Below are 21,025 nucleotides of genomic sequence, written 5' to 3' on the forward strand. Positions count from 1 at the left end.
GCACGGCTGGGCTCTCCATTTTACTGCAAATTTCTCTCAATAGACACAGCTTTGCCTAGTATGCAACTTCTCTTTTTGCAAAGCAATTCTCTATTGCATTTCTGTGTGTCATTTTCAACAATACGTACATTTCGAGGCATGATTTGAGGCACCCAGCACCTGCCGTTTTGAACACTTTGCTTGCCTTGCAAAATTCAGAGAAGTGGGAATTTCGAAGGGTGGCTGTGTTTCATTTCTCGTATTGTGTCAGAAAGTGCAGAATTGGTCTGTTTGCCATTATTGATTCTTGCATCGGATTACATGACCCTCAGAGTGCCTTCCACCTCTACAGTTCTATAATTCTATTACTAATCTCCCCCCATCCATAGTGAGAAAGTCATCACCAGAGTTTACAATTTGGAGTCTAGGAAGCAAGTCCATTTCAGTACAGTGGTACCTCAGGTTAAGAACTTAATTCGTTCTGGAGGTCCGTTCTTAACCTGAAGCACCACTTTAGCTAATGGGGCCTCCTGCTGCCGCCGCGCCGCCGGAGCACGATTTCTATTCTCACCCTGAAGCAAAATTCTTAACTCGAGGTACTATTTCTGGGTTAGCGGAGTCTGTAACCTGAAGCGTATGTAACCTGAAGCGTATGTAACCCGAGGTACCACTGTACTGGCACACACACACACACACACACACACACACACACACACACACATATATATATCTCCATACCAAACCGTATTACAAAAGTAATATAAACCTCCTCCCCAGCAGCAGTATTTCAGGATTAAGATTACATTTCACGAATAACGTTAAGCATCTTCTATACAACAGAATATGCTAATTTATCCTTTACAGCACTTTCAAACAACAACAAATGACTCCACTAATCAGAGCCACATTTCATTTTCTTTAATCCGTCTAACCCATTGATCCTGTTTTCCCTTTAAAAGACCAAACCATTTTTTAATGTAGTTGGAACCATTCTAACAAATTCCTGGCTATTTATACTGGCTGAGTTCATGATCACCGCCACCCCCCCCCCCCCCAGGTTTAGACAACATCTCCTTGACATCAAATAAAAACCCATTTCGCTTTCTAGATTCAAGCCAACAGAGGTTGCAAGGAATCAGGCACCAACTTCCAAGGGAGAATTGGGGTGATGTCGCGCATGGGGCATCAGGACATCGGGAGGAGACAAGGAGCGGAGCCGAACACTGCGGCAGAGCAGCTTCAGTAGCAGGCAGCCCCTCCTTCACCTGCCGCTGCCACGGGGGAGGGTCGGGGTCTTCTTCCCCATTCCTTCCCCTCTGTGGCAGGACGAGGAGGAGCCCAGCTCTGTGCTTGGCCTCCTTTGAATATTACGGGGGCCCAACCCTCTCCCAAAAATTATTGGGGGGCCCAAAAGGAGATGGTACCTTCAAGGAATAACGCTGAGGGTTATAGCAATGGCGAACACTGGACATTCACTGAACACTGGCAGAATTCGGGACCTGGGAGAAGAGACGGTGGAAGAGGACTGGAAAAAATTTAAAGACTATTTACAAAAACATTATAAACTGTATGAATGTTAGGAGAATGCACGACTGAAAGTAACACGGCAGCAGTAATTTTGTTGTAAGATATATGAGAATAAGTGAGGTTTAAGGAAATGATGAATTCGAAGCAATATTATGTTCAAACCAACCAGTTTAAATTTATGATAAAGCTAGTTAAAATCTGGGACATAATATCTGAGATTTATAAAATAAGAATTGAAATAAGGTAACAAATTGCTGTCTATAACTATGTGACTGAGAACGCAGGGAAGGGTGATGCGAGGAAGTCCAAAGACTACGAAAATATGATTTATGAACAACTGTATCTTATATGTATTCTTCTTTCTTTCTTTGTTTACTTTTTAATTTTGTTTTAATTCTTTTTGTGTGTATGGTGATGGTATTTTATATGCTTGGTGGTTTGTTTGTTGTTTAAAAATTGCAATAAATATCTTTTTAAAAAAATCCACTTGCACCCTATGCAACAACAAAATTAAGCCCCCCAGCCCCCCCCACCTTCCGTTGTCCGTCACAGTTGTGACGCCCTGTGGTTGTGCTCCCCTAAATCTGCCTCTGGTTGTAGCCAATGCTAGTTTTACTCGTTGCAATTAATGAGTTAAACAGATTAAGGGTAAAGGGAACCCTGACCATTAGGTCCAGTTGTGGCCGACTCTGGGGTTGTGGCGCTCATCTGGCTTTATTGGCCGAGGGAGCCAGCGAACCGGAATAGCACATGGAAACGCCGTTTACCTTCCCGCCGGAGTGGTACCTATTTATCTACTTGCACTTTGACGTGCTTTCGAACTGCTAGATTGGCAGGAGCAGGGACTGAGCAACGGGAGCTCACCCTGTTGTGGGGATTCGAACCACCAACCTTCTGATTGGCAAGTCCCAGGCTCTGTGGTTTAACCCACAGCGCCACCCGCGTCCCACTGTTAAACAGATTAGGCATGAATTAAACAGGCTCACTGCAATTAACGAACCCCAGTTAGCCATATATCCAATAATTTCAATGGGTCTACTTTGAGAGCAACTAGCAAGGGCCCAGCTTCTAGTCTGAGGGATCATCCACACTTCCATTCCCCCCCCCCCCGCTCCCTCCCGGGAAACCGCTGTTTAGCACTGAATCAGAACAAACAGCAATTGGGTTTTCTGCAAATTGACTTTTTTTTCGATTTAGTGCTAAAAAATGGGTTGCGGGGGGGGGGGGGGCGGCAGCAGGGCAAAGGCAAACCTGCTTGGACCCATACCTAGAAAGCACAGGACAAGCAGAAAACCACTTGGACCCATGTTTTCTGGGCAAGCAGAAGAAGGCCTGTGTGCCATTAAAGCTCTGGATCAAAGTGTGGATTTCAGTGTGTGGCTTTTCCCAGCATGAAGCTGCAGGCGATGAGGCTTCCCTCTGTTTATGTCACAAGAGGAAGGCATCATCGGAGCATCAGCAGACCTTAGGGAGAAAAGGCGGGTAATAAATTCAATAATTGGTGATATAGCGGGAGTCTGGATCCCTCCCCGCTATGGGAGCAGTAACTCCATCTTGGTACCGGCCGAACTAATACTCACACACAGACTTACACAACACTCCCCAGATCTCCTGAATCTTCTCTCCTCCCACAACCATCCATCAGTGCAAAGCCCGTTCCAGATCAGATTCACGTCAACAAGACCTGCAAAGAACAAAGGCGAGGGAGCCTCTGCGCTTTAAGAGCCTCATCAAAGAGAACGTTTCCACATGTGGCCTCTTCCTGCAGGCGATGGGAGAAGCTGGATCTGGCAGACTTCTCTCTGTTTACGTCGCCCTGGACACGCGCCGCTTCCTGGAGGTCAGAGCAGCCTGACAACTCAGCCTATTTGCCCGGGGAGGGGGGCTGTCCCTCTCTGAAGGCCTTCCAACAAGGGGCAGCGACCTCTTGCGGGTGCCCAGAGGTGCCTGGCGAGAAAAGGATGCTGGACTCGGATGGGCCTGATCAGTCAGGCTTTTCTGACGTTCAGTGCTGAGGAAAGGGCACTCTGTTGATGCTCAGGGGGACTCTTTACATCATTTCGCCTCTTGCACGTGTGGTTGTGGCTGAAACATAGCTCTGAGAAGAGCCACTGTGATCCACACGACGGTCACCTCCAGACTGGATTGTTGTAACTCGCTACGTGGGGCTGCCCTTGAGACTGACCCAGAAACTCCAGTGGGTACAGAATGCCGCAGCGAGACTTCTTACGGGGTCCTCGCTGCGGGATCACATTCACCCAGTGCTATACCAGCTGCACTGGCTCCCGGTGGAGTAGAGGATCAGGTTTAAGGTGCTGGTTTTAACCTTTAAAGCCCTATACGGCCTAGGACCCTCATACCTACGGGGCCGCCTCTCCTGGTATGTCCCATGGAGGAACTTACGATCTTCAAACAAAAACATCTTGGAGGTGCCAGGCAACACAGAGGTTAGGCTGGCCTCAACCAGAGCCAGGGCTTTTTCGGCTGTGGCTCCGATCTGGTGGAACACTCTGCCACAAGAAACTAGGGCCCTGCGGGATTTGACATCTTTCCACAGGGCCTGCAAGACAGAGCTGTTCCACCAGGCCTTTGGCCAGGGCACAGCCTGACTCCCTCCTTTGGCAATCTTCACAGAACTCTAGCCCAATGGTTGCCATCAATTTGATTTGAATTAATTTTATAATGAAATGATTTTAGAATGTTGTATTCTTTTATTGTTGTTAGCAACCCTGAGCCTGGCTTCGGCTGGGGAGGGCGGGATATAAATTATTATTATTATTATTATTATTATTATTATTATTATTATTATTATTCAAAATGAACCCCAAATGCTGGGGGGGGGGAGGCCCTCTCCATCTCCCGCTGCTGCCACCTTCCTTCCTTCAAGGCTGATTCTCTCTCTCTCTCTCTCTCTCCCTCTCTCTCTCTCTCTCTCTCTCTCTGACTGCCAGCTGGGCTCCATGCACAGCAGTCCGTGGAGAGAAAGGCTCTTTCAGGGCCCATTTCCTTGGGAAGTGAAGAGGTCGGAACCGTGCCCTGAACCAATGGCCGACACACAAGAGCCTTCTGTCCTCTCCTCCTCCAAACAGATACTGTGCTTCTTTTCCTCCTCCCTGGCTCACAGGCAGGACTCCTCCACATGGACCCCGTATGTGTCTCAGGAGGTTCCAGGTACACATGACCCTCAATTTTATTCTTTTTTTCCTAATCTTAAATTCAGTTCTTCATATTCTACTTCAGCTGCCTTTTTTTTTAAAGTCCTCATGAAAATTCATCAGCAGATCAGTGCGGATTGCCCTTCACATATGCTTCTGTGCAATTTTGCTTACTACACATTTGATTTTCTGCAGAGCCAATTCCCCTACCACCGTATGTTATTTTCACAAACATGCATTTTGATGCACACCTAACCCCAGTATATGCATTGTTTTTTTTAGGTGCACTTGACTGGACTGCATTGCAAATTTTGGAGCAGTGCAAATTTCGGACAATTGAATACAGTGGTACCTCAGGTTAAGTACTTAATTTGTTCCGGAGGTCCGTTCTTAACCTGAAACTGTTCTTAACCTGAAGCACCACTTTAGCTAATGGGGGCTCCTGCTGCTGCCACGCTGCCGGAGCACGATTTCTGTTCTCATCCTGAAGCAAAGTTCTTAACCCGAGGTATTATTTCTGGGTTAGTGGAGTCTGTAACCTGAAGCGTATGTAACCTGAAGTATATGTAACCCGAGGTACCACTGTACAGGGCTCTTTTGCTACCCCTTCTCCAGGCACTAGCACCCTCTTTTTCTATTTTTAATGTTTTCCGGAATGTTCCAGGTTGTGAACGAAAAGGACAATGTATTTGGTTGAAAAACATGACAGTCTAGGCTAGGGGACAGAGGCACCATCTTTTTAAGAGGATTGAGGGGGCCCGTGCGCAACAATGTCATTACATCTTGCGCACAACACTGCGAGTCATCATGACGTCATGCATGTGACATCATACAATGCCCTGACATCACATGTGCGATGCCGCAAGGAGCCAGGGGGCGGTGCTGATCACCCCCTGAATATTGAGGGGGCTTGACCCCCTCAAAAATACTTGGGGCGGGCCAAAACTGCCCTAGGGAGTTGGCACACCTGCTAGGGGAGGAATCTGAAAGATTTTTCCATCCATGACACTATAAAAACAGGAGTTTTTTTGCTTTGCAGTTGTAATTTAAATCTAAAACTTATTTTCTCTGTATCCCAAACCTTCCTCAATGTCAGAGGAGGGGTGGAAGGCACCAGGTGGGGAACTCCAAGGGAAGAAGGGTCAGAGCCCAGAGAGTGGTGGTGGGACAACAGAGAGTGGTCAGAGGGAGAAGAGGGAGAAGACTGGGAAGAAGAGGGTCGGAAGCTGAAGAGGCAACAGGGTTTAGTGAGCAAGAAGAAGCTATGGCAGAGGGCAATCTAGAATCAAAAGCAGGAGAGGAGGCTGAAGAGCAAGGGAGACCAAGAGGCAGAGATGAGGCAGGCTGCTGAAGAAGCCAGGGGACCTCCCCTCTGGCCTCCCGGAACCAGAAAAGGAATGAAGAGGGAGGAGCAAAGACACATCTACAGAGCCTCAGATTGCTTGGGAAGGGCCTGGGGAGGAGGAGACTTAAGGAGCTGTGGGAAGGTGGGAATCTTAGGTGTCCGCAACTGCCTCATTGGGACAAGACCTACTGGGAAGAGTTGCTGCATGCTCTCGGCCAGGCCTCTTGTGCTGTTTGTTCCTTTAAATAGTTAAATTCACTGACCCTGTGTGAGGTATTACTGACTTGCTCCAGGCTCCCGCCCCCGACACTTACAGAGGAATTATCCAATACAATCAAACCTTGGTTCCTAAACGTTTTGGAACGTTTCGGCTCCCAAATGCCGGAAACCCCGAAGTAAGTGTTCCGGTTTTTGAACGTTTTTTGGAAGCCAAACGTCCGACGCAGCTTCCACTTGAGTGCAGGAAGCTCCTGCAGCCAATCGGAAGCTGCGCCTTGGTTGTTGAACATTTCAGAAGCCGAACGGGTTTCCGGAACTGTTATGTACTGAGTTGAATAGGATCCAAAATGCAGCAGTCTGATTGGTCCTAGAACAATAGGATTCAGAATGCAGCAGTCTGATTGGTCCACAGGAGCCACCCAATCCAGACAACCGAGGATTCACTGTATTCCTGTTTTATTCTCATAACAGCCCGCTCAGTAGTGAGACTCCAAGAATCGCCCAGTAAAGCTCTCTTTTCCTAGAAGGTACACAGGAAGCTGCCTTACTCCAAGTCAGAACCATGGTTCCATCTCGCTTAGTATTGTACACACTGACCGGCAGCAAATCTCCAGGGTTTCAAGCAGGGAGCCTTTCACCAGCTGTTCCTAGAGATGCTATTGGAGGCGGGCAGAACCTGGGACTTTCTGCATGCAATGAAGATGCTCTAACCATTTTGCTGTGGCCTGCCCTCTCAGCGTAGTGGCAGCCCTTGGCAGGGTAATGTAAGACAGCTGCCGCAGAGGCAACACGTCATTAAAGCCTCCCAGAAGGCACTTAAAGCGATTTTTCAGATCAGCTGTGAAAATGTCCCGAAGCCTCGGTTCAAAGCCGTGGATGCTTCGGGTGGCTTTTCAGTCGCTCCATTCATTTCTTTGTAAAACCAGCAGTACCAAAGGCATGCCGATGCGAGCGGGAAAGAAATCTGGGGATACAATCAACATACAGAGGAGGTTCAATACTATACCTGACAACTACCTGACATTCAGAAGACATCTGAAGGCAGCCCTGCTCAGGGAAGTTTTTAATGTGTGACATTTTATTGTCTTTTTAATCTTTGTTGGAAGCCGCCCAGAGTGGCTGGGGAAACCCAGCCAGATGGGCGGGATATAAATAAATAAATAAATTATTATTATTATTATTATTATTATTATTATTATTATTATTATTATTATTATTTAATAGAACAGAACTCTAGCCCAATGGTTGCCATTAATTTGATTTTGAACTGATTTTAAAATGAATTGATTTTAGAATGTTGTTTTACTTTTATTATTGTTAGCCGCTCTGAGCCTGGCTGGGAAAGGCGGGTTATAAATAAAAAATTGATGATGATGATGGTGATGGTGATGATGATGGGAGCCACCCAGCATGGCTGGGGAAACCCAGGCAGATGAGTGGGGTATTAATAATAATAATAATAATAATAATAATAATAATAATAATAATAATAATATGTTCTTAATAAGTGAACCAGGGTGCACCTTTCCTTTAAAACCGGCTCATCTCCAAATTTTGCAATGCTGGTCTCCAGCCAAGTAATGAGTAATGTGTACAAAAATGCATGAATACCAAGGTAAGGCGTGCGTGAGGATGTGTATATGAGTGAAAACAACATACCAAGATGCATTGCATTTGGTGAAATTAGTTTCTGAAAATGTTATACAGAATTAGGCCAAATTGCAGGGGGGGGGAGGAGAAAATTGCACTTTTTAAACTAACGAATAAATCACAAACTGATGTGGAAATGTGGAGAGATGAACTTAACACTGGAAAAATTAGAAACTGAGACAAACTGAAACTAAGAGACTTCCTGGTCAGTCACTCCCTGGCACTGCCCTTTCCAGCAATCCCATGAAAGTGGGGGCCTAGAAATCATTGCTAAGGGCCACCCCCAGAACCCACTTCCCTTGCTTGCATTTGGAGCTATAGAGTGTAAGAATATAGAGAATTGTAGAAAGAGGGCACCTGAGCATGCACAAAAGTCCTTTTCTTCACTACAGAGTGGAAACAATAGGCAGCAAGATGCATGCTGGGACCAAAAGGGAAAAGGCCTTTAGAGGAGAGGGAGTGGTTGTAGGGTGGGCCTGAGTGAAGGAAACGCTTGTGTTTAGAAAAGGAAACAAGAACCACCCATGATCCTTGCCAAATATCCTTTGCGTTGACCCCAAACAACCTTTGTCCTGTCCGCTAGCATGTTCTCCTCCATATCAAAAGCAAAGGCTTCTGGACTTCACATAGGAATTTGCAGCCATGCTTCCACACACACACACACACACACACACGCACACACATACACACACACACACACACACACACACACACACACATGTGTCTTGTCATCTGCTTTAAAACATAAACCCCAAAGTCTCATTGAGCTAAATGAGCCTTAGTTCTGAGCAGACATGCCTAGGATGGAGCTATTTCACACTCTGCATGTGCTCAGAGGCACTCTCCTTTCCCCAACATTCTGCTCTTTCGACTTCAGCTGAATGAGGATGGAATTATTCAGCAGGAAAGAAACACACTCTGCACATGCTTATTCACAACCTCCTGGCCCTGAAACGACAATCCAGGAGGATAACGCAAATACCACCGCAACTGCAACTCCCGGCTCCAGTTAAGCTCTGCTTGAGCCCTTCTCATCTTAGCTGACTGTGTTCCTTGGAGTTTCCCGTTTGGAGATAAACTGGCAGGCACACGGCCCTCTTTAATCATGGTACTTCCTCTTGCATATCTTCTATTTATGTTAGAGCCTTTCTTGGCAAGGCTTGGCAGCATCTGCATCTCATTCTGCGCAAGGTTATCGGCTACCCATGACAAATCATGCCCCCCTCCCCGGGGCTCCTCTTCCGAGCGCCACCCTAGCTCAGCCTTGCTTTTGCGACGGCCTCTGTTTGCGCCCCAGGCAAGTGGATGGAGACCAGGGGAGGTCTCCCAGTCCGTGAGCTGCTGAGCTGCCTCCATGTTCCTCTTCCAAAAATATAGGCACAAGCTGGATCTTTCTCCCGAGACCTTTACACAGCTCAGGGAATAGGGCTGACACCAGACATTTTGGCACCTGGCGCGAACCACAAAACAGCACCCTTCACTTCCTCACCAGGGAAGAAGGGGTGAGTGAAGATCTACACCAGTAACTAGCGGGGAATAAAAATCTACCTCAGGATTTGCTGCAGCCTGAGGCAGTCGCCTCACCTTGTCTCATGGGTGGGCCGGCCTGTGTTAGGGAAGTACCTGAGGATGAAAGCACCCCTGGCAGTTCCGGAGCTTGCCTCTATTTGAGGCAGTTTGGGCTGGGAGGCAGTGTCTGGCCCGGTGAGCTGCGTGGCAGAGCGGGGATTCAAACCCTGGTCTCCTGGTTCATAGTCCAACACTACAGCGCGGTGTAGTGGTTAAGAGTAGTGGACTCGTAATCTGGTGAACCGGGTTCGCGTCCCCGCTCCTCCACATGCAGCTGCTGGGTGACCTTGGGCAAGTCAGACTTCTCTGAAGTCTCTCAGCCCCACTCACCTCACAGAGTGTTTGTTGTGGAGGAGGAAGGGAAAGGAGATTGTTAGCCGCTTTTAGACTCCTTAAAAAGGTAAAGGGACCCCTGACCATTAGATCCAGTCGTGACCGACTCTGGGGTTGCGGCGCTCATCTCGCTTTATTGGCCGTGGGAGCCGACGTACAGCTTTCGGGTCATGTGGCCAGCATGACTAAGCCGCTTCTGGCGAACCAGAGCAGCACACGGAAACGCTGTTTACCTTCCTGCCAGAGCGGTACCTATTTATCTACTTGCACTTTGACATGCTTTCGAACTGCTAGGTTGGCAGGAGCAGGGACTGACAACGGGAGCTCACTCTGTCGTGGGGATTCGAACTGCTGACCTTCTGATCATCAAGTCCTAGTCTCTGTGGTTTAACCCACAGCGCCACCCGCATCCCCTTGAGACTCCTTAGGGTAGTGATAAAGTGGGATATCAAATCCAAACTCTTCTTCTTCTTCTCTAGCCACTACACCGCGAGCCACACCCCACTCTAGTCCTGGAATGTGCCCTTGAACTTCTTGCCTGGTTGGAGAGGTGCAATGTGGTTTGTCGGTGTGGAAACCCCTGACCTTTGCACGGATAGGATGTTGTCTTCTGCACAGCAGCAGCATCCGTTGCCCTGCCCACTTCTGAATCTGGCTCCACCCACCCACAGCATGTGCCCACTCCACGCCTGAAGGTTTTTTTGCGATGGGCCAAGGAAGGTTCCCAGCCCTTTGTTTTGCACGGGATCATCGGGTCGGAATGCATCTCTTGGGCTTCTCCTGCAGGTCCTGGAACAACAGGAATCCTGCCTCAAAGAGCTTCGTAATCTTCTTTAAAAAGAAACAAGGAAAGGGCAAAGGAGAAGCCTGTCCCAGCCCTCCCTCCCCACTGATGGCTCAGGGCGATGGGAAAGAACCTCATTACTGCAATATCTTGGACACGGCTTAACTGGGAATAAGCATAGTTGAATCCGCTGGAGCTTACTTCTGTGTAAACATTGGGTCCGGGCCATCACTCTGCCTCAGGGAGCAAGTCCGTCTAAGCCAAGCCAACTTCAATCTCTCCAAACAGCTTTTAAAGCGTGTAAGGATGAGCTCTGCCGGGGCAATGGCCCATCCAGTCCAGCGTCCTGTTCTCACAGAAGCCACCCAGATCGCTGAATCATAGAATGGCAGAGGTGGAAGGGACCCTGGGGGTCACCTAGTCCAACCCCTTGCAATGCCGGAATCTCAGGTAGAGCATCTAGGACAGATGGCCTTCCAACCTCTGCTTATAAACCTCCATGGTAGGAGGTCCACCACCTCCCGAGGGAGACCGTTCCACTATCTAACAGATGCCTATGGAGAACCTGAGGGCAGCTGAACTCTCCTCTCCTGTGGCTTCCAGAAGCTGGTCTTCAGAAGCCTCTGACCATCAGAGCAAAGCCACCCTGGCTGGTAGCCATCAAGAGTCTTCTCCTCTTCCATTATATTCACCCAATTCTCTTTTAGAGCCCTCCACGTTGTAACCTCCTGCAAGGGACAAATATGGAGGGCTGCACAGGTTCCCCCATCACAGGTCCTTATCCTAGTGCCTTTACCTGAACCAGTCAGGCTACACTGAAGATGACGCAACCTTCAAACCCTGGCAGCACAGGAAAGACAAAATCTGAAAAGTATCTTCCGGCGAAGAGTCAAACAGCAACAATCCAGCTAGGAACCACCAGCTTCATTCATTCACTGGCGCCGTGATTTGACCATAATGACAGCTTGCCCTTCAACATGATTCAGGAGCAAGTGGAAAGATTCAAACCTAGGTCAGTGTCTAAGAGACTAAAGCTGGATGAAATTCTTCCCATTAATGACTCCTGTTAAAGGGTTCCACCCCCCGCCCCCCAAAATGCACACTTTATGGACCAGACAATAAACACATCACATATTGTGTGGATCCCAGTAGTGATGTATGGAAGTGAGAGCTGGACCATAAAGAAGGCTGATCGCCGAAGAATTGATGCTTTTGAATTATGGTGCTGGAGGAGACTCTTGAGAGTCCCATGGACTGCAAGAAGATCAAACCTCTCCATTCTTAAGGAAATCAGCCCTGAGTGCTCACTGGAAGGACAGATCCCAAAGTTGAGGCTCCAATACTTTGGCCACCTCATGAGAAGAGAAGACTCCCTGGAAAAGACCCCCCCCTGATGTTGGGAAAGATGGAAGGCACAAGAAGAAGGGGACGCCAGAGGACAAGATGGTTGGACAGTGTTCTCGAAGCTACCAGCATGAGTTTGACCAAACTGCGGGAGGCAGTGGAAGACAGGAGTGCCTGGCGTGCTCTGGTCCATGGGGTCATGAAGACTAAATGACTAAACAACAACAACATTGTGTGGATCTCACATAAGCAACATGGATTCAGGTGAATCAGTGACACAGTAGAAAGCAGGGGTGGCAAATCTGTACCGCCGTCCCCTCAAGATGTTGCTGGGACAAGGCCTCCCGCCACCCCTGACCCTTGGTCATGCTGGCTGTTGGTTCTGATGGGAGATGAAGTCCAGCAACATCTGGGGCGGACTCACATCCTTTGCATGCTTCTGAATACCAGTTGCTGGAAACCGCAGCAAGGGAGACTAGAGTAACATTGTGCTCAATTCCTGCCATTGGGCATCCCATGAATATCTGTGAGAACAGCCACTGTGCTCTTATGCACATGAAGGCCTCCAGTGAGTAACAGAATTCCTAACACAATACCCTAAACAGTGTTCCTTCAATCCTAGATTCAGGTAGGTAGCCGTGTTGGTCTGACGCAGTCGAAATAATAATAATAATAATAATAATAATAATAATAATAATAATAATAATAATAATAAATAATTGTCTAGTAGCACCTTACAGACCAACTAAGTTTGTTCTGGTATAAGCTTTCATGTGCATGCGCACTTCTCCAGTGTTCCTTCAAGTACATCTTCACTTAGTTAGAAAATAGTGCTTTTCCTGGGAGCCTTTCACAAATTATTAAAAAAGACAACAAAATGAGCTGGACTTCTTGGCAGGTTTTGAATAAACATACACGAATTTATTGAGGGTTAACATAGTAGACAGATAATATAAGGATGTGTACAATTTTACAATATGCAGAAGTTAATATAGGTTGAGAAATCAGAGAGCTGAGGGAAGTCTTAGGGGGGAAATGGGGGAAATAATGAAGATGATTTGCTTTGATAGTTTGTTATGTTGAAATTGTTAATAAAAATTTTAAAAAGAAAGAAGAAAATACTGCAAACAAAACCAGGTTGATGGCAAGAGCTGTTTGACAGTGGAACGGACTGGACTCTCTTTGAGGTTTTTAAACAGAGGTTGAATGTCTGGGGTTATTTAGCTGTGGTTCCGACAATGTGGCAGGTTGGATTAAATGACTCTTTGGGTCCTTTCAAACTCTACAATTCTATGATTCCAATGTCTTCTCTTGAGAACCTCTCCTCTCAGATGTTAATTCCCTTTGCCAGTTCTGGGACGTCTGTGTTATCATCTACTGCTGCTGTGACTTTTTGCTATGACAGTTTTACATAGGAACACAGGAAGCTGCCTTATGGAGAGTCAGACCTCTCTGATCTATCTAAGGCAGTGTTTCCCAAACGTTTTTGGGCAACGGCACACCTGTTTACCGGAAAAAAATCTCGCGGCACACCACCATTAAAGCCCCGCCCCGTGACGTCAGCGCGCAGCGTCACGCCGGGAGGGACGCACAAAAGTGAAAGTTTTTTCCCTTCCCCTTGCCGGGGTGGGAGGAGGCAGCAGAGCGAGGGACTGAGGGACGGCGGCAGCTGAGGCGGCGGCGGCTGTTGTGGTGGTGGCGGCGATAGCGGGCGGAGGAGGAGCCGTCGCCGGGAGTTGCTGCTGCTGCTGTTGCTGCTGCTGCCCGGACATGCCGGCCTCCTCCTCCTCCGCTGTCTCGCGCTCCTCCCTTTTGCGCGCGCTGCCCCGCCGCTCGGCACCAGCACCGCGGAGCCGCCCCCGGCTCGACGCGGATCCTCGCCGCCGCCTCTCGCCGCCCGACTCGCCCGCCTCCCTCCCACGGCACACCAGCCGGTGTCTCACGGCACACTAGTGTGCCGCGGAACACCGGTTGGGAAACACTGATCTAAGGAAAGGCCCTGCTGGCTGAAACCCAATAAATAATCTGCCTGTCTGTTCAGAAACACTGAGTTAGATGGACCACTTGACTTGGTATAAGGCTGCTCCCTATGTTTCTGTCCTCTGAAGAAGGTTAGGTTGAGCGATTTGCTCAGAGCCATCCAATGAGCATCAAATGCCCCACCCCTTCGTCTCAGTTTCGCCCTCAGAAGCGATTTGGATGGAGACAGAACTAGAATGAGCTGGCTCTGCCTCTCATTGGCTCTGGTGCCACCTGCTGTCGGCCTCCCTGCCTTCCACCCTATCAGTCCCAATTGCTACCAGCCGCCACCACCATGGGGTAAAGAACTGAATTGCTGGATCAGACCAAAGATATAACAGCACAAAGGGAAGAAGGGCCCATGTCCTTCTGCATGTCCCTCCCAGTGGGAAGGGACAGAGGGAAAAGCAGATGGAGCCGAGGATGTCACTCTTTGGCTATATATCAACAACACAAAAGCCAGAGGGTTCTACAAACACAGGCAACACCTCTCCATCCTGTGGGGAAAAATCTGCAGCCAAAATGACAATTTATGTTTACTATACAGTGGTACCTCAGGTTACATACGCTTCAGGTTACATACACTTCAGGTTACAGACTCCGCTAACCCAGAAATAGTACCTCGGGTTAAGAACTTTGCTTCAGGATGAGAACAGAAATTGTGCTGTGGCGGCGTAGCGGCAGCAGGAGGACCCATTAGCTAAAGTGGTGCTTCAGGTTAAGAACAGTTTCAGGTTAAGAACGGACCTCCAGAACAAATTAAGTACAGTGGTACCTCAGGTTACATACGCTTCAGGTTACAGACTCCGCTAACCCAGAAATATTGCTTCAGGTTAAGAACTTTGTTTCAGGATGAGAACAGAAATTGTGCTCCGGTGGCATGGCAGCAGCAGGAGGCCCCATTAGCTAAAGTGGTGCTTCAGGTTAAGAACAGTTTCAGGTTAAGAATGGACCTCCGGAACGAATTAAGTACTTAACCTGAGGTACCACTGTACTTAACCCGAGGTACCACTGTACAAGTGTATAAAGGGGTTAAGACTCACAGAGAGCTGAATTGCCAGAGAGGATATCTCTCTGGTACCATATCCCTTAGGCAAATGATTTTTATCCTTACTATTTCCTCCTTGCCTCTATTGTCCTCTTTTCTCGTTTACCTGCTGATGGAAATCAATGTGTCATTTGCTCTCTCCCAAGAGCAAACACCATCTTAGTACTTTTAGTATGTAGAAAGCAACTTGTAAGTATCACTGCTGGCCTCGTATTCTTCACCGTGCTGAATCCTGGCAAGACTTACATGTGAGTAAACATATTTTCTTGTGCTTACTGCGCAGTCTGTCATCTGATTATTTTTGTAGGAGGGAAAGAGGGTGAATCCCAAACGGCAGGGGCATATTTAAGTATATTTAAGGCTAAGCAGCCTACTTTCAAGTCTGTTTTTATTCCTGTAATATTTTAACTCGGAGCAGCTAAAGCTCTAAACCTCACTCACGTGAGACTGAAGGGATAAATTAAGTTTACTATATCCTCTCCTACTTGCCAATATCTATCCATTTTTCCCCCTCTCCAGGCAAGCAAGAGGCATGAATGCGAGTCGAGGGCATGTCTTGTCTAAGCAAAAGCACTCAAGGAGAAGAGTCAGTGAAGGCTCTGGCCTGGGGAGAGTCCCAAGGTCTGGACAGAGAGTCTTGGAAGGCCATATCCTTCCCCTGGGCCTCGAGGTCCCCTTCTCCTGATATAGAAGCACATCCAGCACCAGCACCTTATCAGAGTGTCCCTGGACTCCTAGGTGGAGTGATGTGAACAAGGCTCTACTGGAAGGCTGCAGCAGTATCAAAATGGAGGCATGTGGAACAGTGGAGGATAGTCCATTAAGGCGAAGGGGGAATTGCCCCACCAGCCTCATTCTGCTTTCAATCAGGCCCCACCTGCTTGCCTTCTTTCTTACAACCAGCCTCCCCCTTAGTCTTCCCCAGAGCGGGTGGGGCAACCCATCCAGATGAGAGGGGTATAAATAATAAGATTGTTGTTAGCATTAGTATCAGTGTTGCCCTTGAAGAACTCAGCAGGGAGGAGGAAGGGGGCAAGACTAGCATTGGTTGCCTCTGCTTGCTGTTGGTTCTGGCTCCCTCTACTGTTGCGCTCCGTTCTTTTCACCCTACCAGCCCAAATGGACACCAACCATTGCAGATGTCAAAGCACAGTAGGAGTTTGCCATAGTTAGGGAGCCCATGCTGAAGGCAGGCCAGGCCACTGCCTTGGTGAAGCTAAGGAGGTCTGGTCAGTGCATGGATGGGCTTGAGAACCATGCAAAAGCCCCCTCGGGCAGGCAGGCTAGAGATATAAGGAAATAAATGGAATCAGTAAAGGATCGTCCAGTCCTCTTCCAGCTTTCTGGCTAGGACTGCTTCCTGTGTGCATTTCTCAGCCTGCATTTCTCCCATGAGCTGGTAGACAGTCCACCACTTGATGGAATTGACTTTAAAGGTAAGGGGACCCCTGACCATTAGGTCCACTGGTGGCCGACTCTGGGGTTGTGGCGCTCATCTCGCTTTATTGGCTGAGGGAGCCGGTGTACAGCTTCCAGGTCATGTGCCCAGCATGACTAAGCAGCTTCTGGCGAACCAGAGCAGCACACAGAAATGCCGTTTACCTTCCCGCCGGAGCAGTGCCTATTTATCTACTTGCACTTTGACATGCTTTCGAACTGCTAGGTTGGCAGGAGCAGGGACCGAGCAACGGGAGCTCACTCCGTCATGGGGATTCGAACCGCCAACCTTCTGATCTGCAAGTCCTAGGCTCTGTGCTTTAACCCACAGTGCCACCTGCGTCCCTGGAATTGACTTTAAAAAACCCTAAAAAGCCTGCAACCACATCGTTTTGTGCCATAAATCTAGCATCAAGTTCTCTGATGAGGCAGATCTGTTTCCAGTCGCCCCAAACAACTGGTTCAAACAACAATAAACAGGTTTTTGACTGAACTTTGGAAAGAATGTCCTGACAATGTACCGGTAAGTCATTCAACTCTGGAACAGAGATGGACTTGGAAGGAGACAAAGACTCTCCTTCTTTCAGAGAACCTTGGTGGCCAAACTACCAGTAGATTTATTGCATCAGCAGGAGAGCTGGACTAGATGATATTTGGGTGGTATCCAACTGAGTCCTACTCAAAGTAGACCCAACGAAATCATGAATTAGTTATGCCCATTAAAATAAATGAGTCTACTAGAATTGGATACAGATTTATGATTCCATCTAACTAGGCATCATTTAACTTCTTCGTCGATATCTTCCTTTCCCTTACATCTTCCTTCTCTTCAACTTTTATGTCCTCTTAGGTGATTGTATTAATATACCCCAGACTCTCAGTCTATCCAGTTCTGTGCCCCAAACAATAGTTTGCTCTTAGGGACACCAGTTGCAAAAGAGGACAGGATTCCTTCATCTTTAATAGTGGCATACCTGCCGAGTTTCCCTCTTAAAGGAGCAGGAGCCCCATCCTCTTTTGAATCTTTTATCTCAGCCTTCATCCTTCACCCACCTTGCTATCTATGCTTCAGTACATCCAGTTACCTCTGCCCCTTCTCGTTGCTTTCGCCCTCCTCTTAAATGCCTGCAACACAGGGTCACATTCCATGAGCTGGGTGAGGTGGAGCTTGGACCACAAAGGCCACATTTGTGAGTCTTTAAGAAGAAGAAGAAGAAGAGTTTGGATTTGATATCCCGCCTTTCACTCCCCTTCAGGAGTCTCAAAGCGGCTAACATTCTCCTTTCCCTTCCTCCCCCACAACAAACACTCTGTGAGGTGAGTGGGGCTGAGAGACTTCACAGAAGTGTGACTGGCCCAAGGCCACCCAGCAGCTGCATGTGGAGGAGCGGAGATGCGAACCCGGTTCCCCAGATTAGGAGACTACCGCTCTTAACCACTACACCACACTTAAGGTGCCACAAGACTCTTGGTTGGTTTTGCTGCAACAGACTAAGATGTCTAAGATGTCTGGAAAATCACCCTTCCTTGAAACTGATAGGAATGTAGAATAATGGCCTTCTACATTGGTCCATCTAAGCTGCACTGATAGGAAGTAGCTCACCAGGGTTTCAAACAGGGAAACTTTCCTAGACCTGAAGATAGCAGGAGTTGAGCCTGTTTCCTTCTGCATGTGAGGCAGATGCTCTAACTACTGAGCTAAGGTCCTTTCCCCAGAGACTAGGAACACAAGAAGCTGCCTTATGCTGTTGGACCACTGGCCCATCTAACTCAGTATTGTGTACACTGACTGGCAGCAGCTGTCCAGGGTTTCAGAGCGGAGACAGCCCCAATGTCCACAAACACACACACACAAGCATCTGATATCTAGGGCAGACTTCAGCCTTGTCAGAGCTGGCTTCTCTCACTGGTAGGAATGGGAGAGAAATCTGATTTACTTCATGTCAAAAGGTAGAGGTACCTAATCCACGCTTTCCAAGACAAAACCCAACCATCCTTCAGAATTCACACTTCTCTGAACTTTGCAGTGCAGTCCTGCCAGCCAATAAATGTGTACAGAAATACATGTGCTGGGGTAAAGCATGCATAAAACTGCATATAACTGTGAAAATAACATACCAAAATAAAGAACGTTTAGGGGAAATTGCTTGCATAGACATTCTGCTTTTAAAAGGTGTATTACTGGGAGAAATGCTGCGGAATTTTCCTGAGGACTTGCTATAAGAATATTAATAGCAGCAAACTGAGGTGGAAATATGGAGAACTGAACTTCTAATTGGAAAAATACAAAATTATGGAAATTAAATGGACAGAGTCACACACACCCTCACTTGAACCACAAGATTCAGCCTTTGCCCTCCGGGTGCACTCCAGCCAGCACAAGCTTTGGATTTCAGTGCTTTTGGACTACAACTCTCATCACTGGCTGGGGCTGATGGGAGTTGTAGTCCAAAACATCTGGAGGGCACCAGGTGGGCGAAGGCTGCCCAAGATCTATCCAGAATAGCCAGGGTAGTGTGAAAGAACTGTGTGCCTCTGAGCACATGGTTAACCTGTGAATTAATGTTCAGTGCTGGAACTGAACTGAGCGCACACAAAAGTCCACTTTGGGTTACCGTTCTTCTCCCTTTCATCACCCCAACAAAGGCAGGAAAATTGGCTTTCTTGTTGCTGCCATTGTTGAACAGCCGGCAGTCAACTCCACTTGACAATCTACTGTGAAATCCACACAGAGACCCACAGGCTACCCCAGTAGGTTTTGAATTCCACGTGGCTCTCTCTTAGCTGAAAGAGCTGTCCTTTGACAGTTTTCTGAAAACGTTCTCATAAGCCGCCTGACAACACTGGAGGAATTATAGCTTTAGAGATAAGACAGATTCCTGGAAACGTTCTCACAAGCTGCCCGGTGACACCAGAGGAATTATAGCTTCATAGATAAGAAGCAACCATTCATTATCCTTAAGTCCCTCTAGAGCATCATTCCGTTCATTCACACTTTGCGATACTTCTTCAATGGCTATGCTCAGCCGATGTACTTTTTATTTTCATCAATGAATTCACATTTTCTTCACAATGCCATCATGACTTTAGTAAGCACAATAGTTTATTATTTAAAAAGCCACCTGTCTGTGCTCTATAGATTGCAACTAGATCCTGAGGGATTGAAACTTGTGCATTAAACTCATCCCTGTGTCAAACAGCACTGCCTTCTCTTGCCTGCTCTAACACTGCTTCATCTCTCCCTGCCTTCATCCACCCTTAATCTCTCTTCCGTTCCATCCATCCATCCATCCATCCATCCATCCATCCATCCATCTGTCCCTCTCTCTCTCTCCCATTTCACTCCCATTCATCTGCACCAAATTACTGCTTGGACACATTTATGTAGGATAGCAAACATCTGTCTATCAACATCAAACTTTCTTACCTGCTCCCTTCTCTCCCCAGCCTGTCAGTCTCTTGTTACCATGACATGTTCTTAAAAACTCAACTTTCTCATTAGCAAAACAATGCTTTCCTTTATCACTGTAGCTGCTCGGGGATCCTTTCAGGAAAGCCCAAATATATTTTCAAAACTCAGATGCTCTGCAGGGCATCTTTAGCACACAACACCACTTCCCCCAGGACTTTCCCTGCTTCAGCTGCCCCACAGGGAATCCCCTCCTTACTTGCGAAAAGTTTGATGCTCAGGCTGCAAAGAGCTCCACTCGTCCGCTGCCTCTCTCTGCTTCGCTCCCTCTCTCTGCGCGACTCTTTCTCCTGCCCTGGAGAGAGAGAGAGAGAGGAGGCGAATGTGTTGGCCTTTGGATTTCCTGGCTCAGTACAGCACTGGGGTGTGAGCGAGCATATGTGCATCACTCACACACACACTCACACACAAACACACACACATAGACTCATTCACTCCTTTGCTTCTGCTTGGTTTGGAATCGGAGGCAGTCAGACACAAAACGCCATGAGATCATAATGGGAATCTCTGATAACCATCTTGGCACAGAGATTCAGATCACTCCATAGTCCTCCTGTTCCAACACACTTGTTCATATCTATGTTAAACTTTCCTCCTCCCGCGCACACATCTCTTTTCACTTTGCCGCCCTCTTTCTCTGTGTGTGATATGTGGCCTCCATCCATTGATCCTTTCCCCTGGAACCATCTCTGTCTGTCTGTCTGTCTGTTTCTCTCTCTCTCTGTCTCTCTCCTTGTTGTGGCTCCACACACCATAAACTAAAAGCTGCTTCACACGCAAGCACTCTCTCCTACAGAGCTGTTGCTTCCACGTAAAAGGAGATCCCCTGTGCAGACTGTCACGCAACTAGCATGGTCTACGAATGTAAGGACCAGGCCAGTGACTCACCTAGTCAGGCAACCTGTTCTCACAGTGGCCAAGCGGATGCTTCAATGGGAAACCCTGCAAGTTGGACTTGTGCTGCTCTTCCCATTTGTGACACCCCCAACAGTGACTGGTATCCAGCAGTGGAGACAGGGCATCGCCATCTTGGCTGCAAGCCATTGATAGTCTTATCCTCTGTGAATTTGTCTAGCACGCACACACCCACCCCCTTACAGCCTTCTAAAGTTGACTTGGCAGTGAATTCTTGTGGCAGTGAATTCCG

The 21,025-nt window shown here is 47.8% G+C and overlaps 1 protein-coding gene across 18 annotated transcripts in view; it reads right to left on the minus strand.

The window, feature by feature from the left end:
- TNXB (tenascin XB) overlaps positions 1-20,773 on the minus strand; it is a 121,608-nt gene extending 100,835 nt beyond the window's left edge. For 3 of the 18 annotated variants that reach the window (XM_083491005.1, XM_083490995.1, XM_083491010.1), the window contains exon 1: positions 20,078-20,759. The gene's annotated coding sequence lies outside the window, so the exon portion shown is untranslated. Of the gene's footprint in view, positions 1-20,077 lie in introns of all 18 variants that reach the window. The other 15 variants (XM_083491012.1, XM_083491009.1, XM_083490998.1 and 12 more) reach the window with 10 other exon arrangements.
- Between the last annotated feature and the right edge of the window lie 252 nt (positions 20,774-21,025).

Source organism: Podarcis liolepis (assembly GCF_965112155.1).
Source record: "Podarcis liolepis genome assembly, chromosome: 2".
Classification (NCBI taxonomy): domain Eukaryota; kingdom Metazoa; phylum Chordata; class Lepidosauria; order Squamata; family Lacertidae; genus Podarcis; species Podarcis liolepis.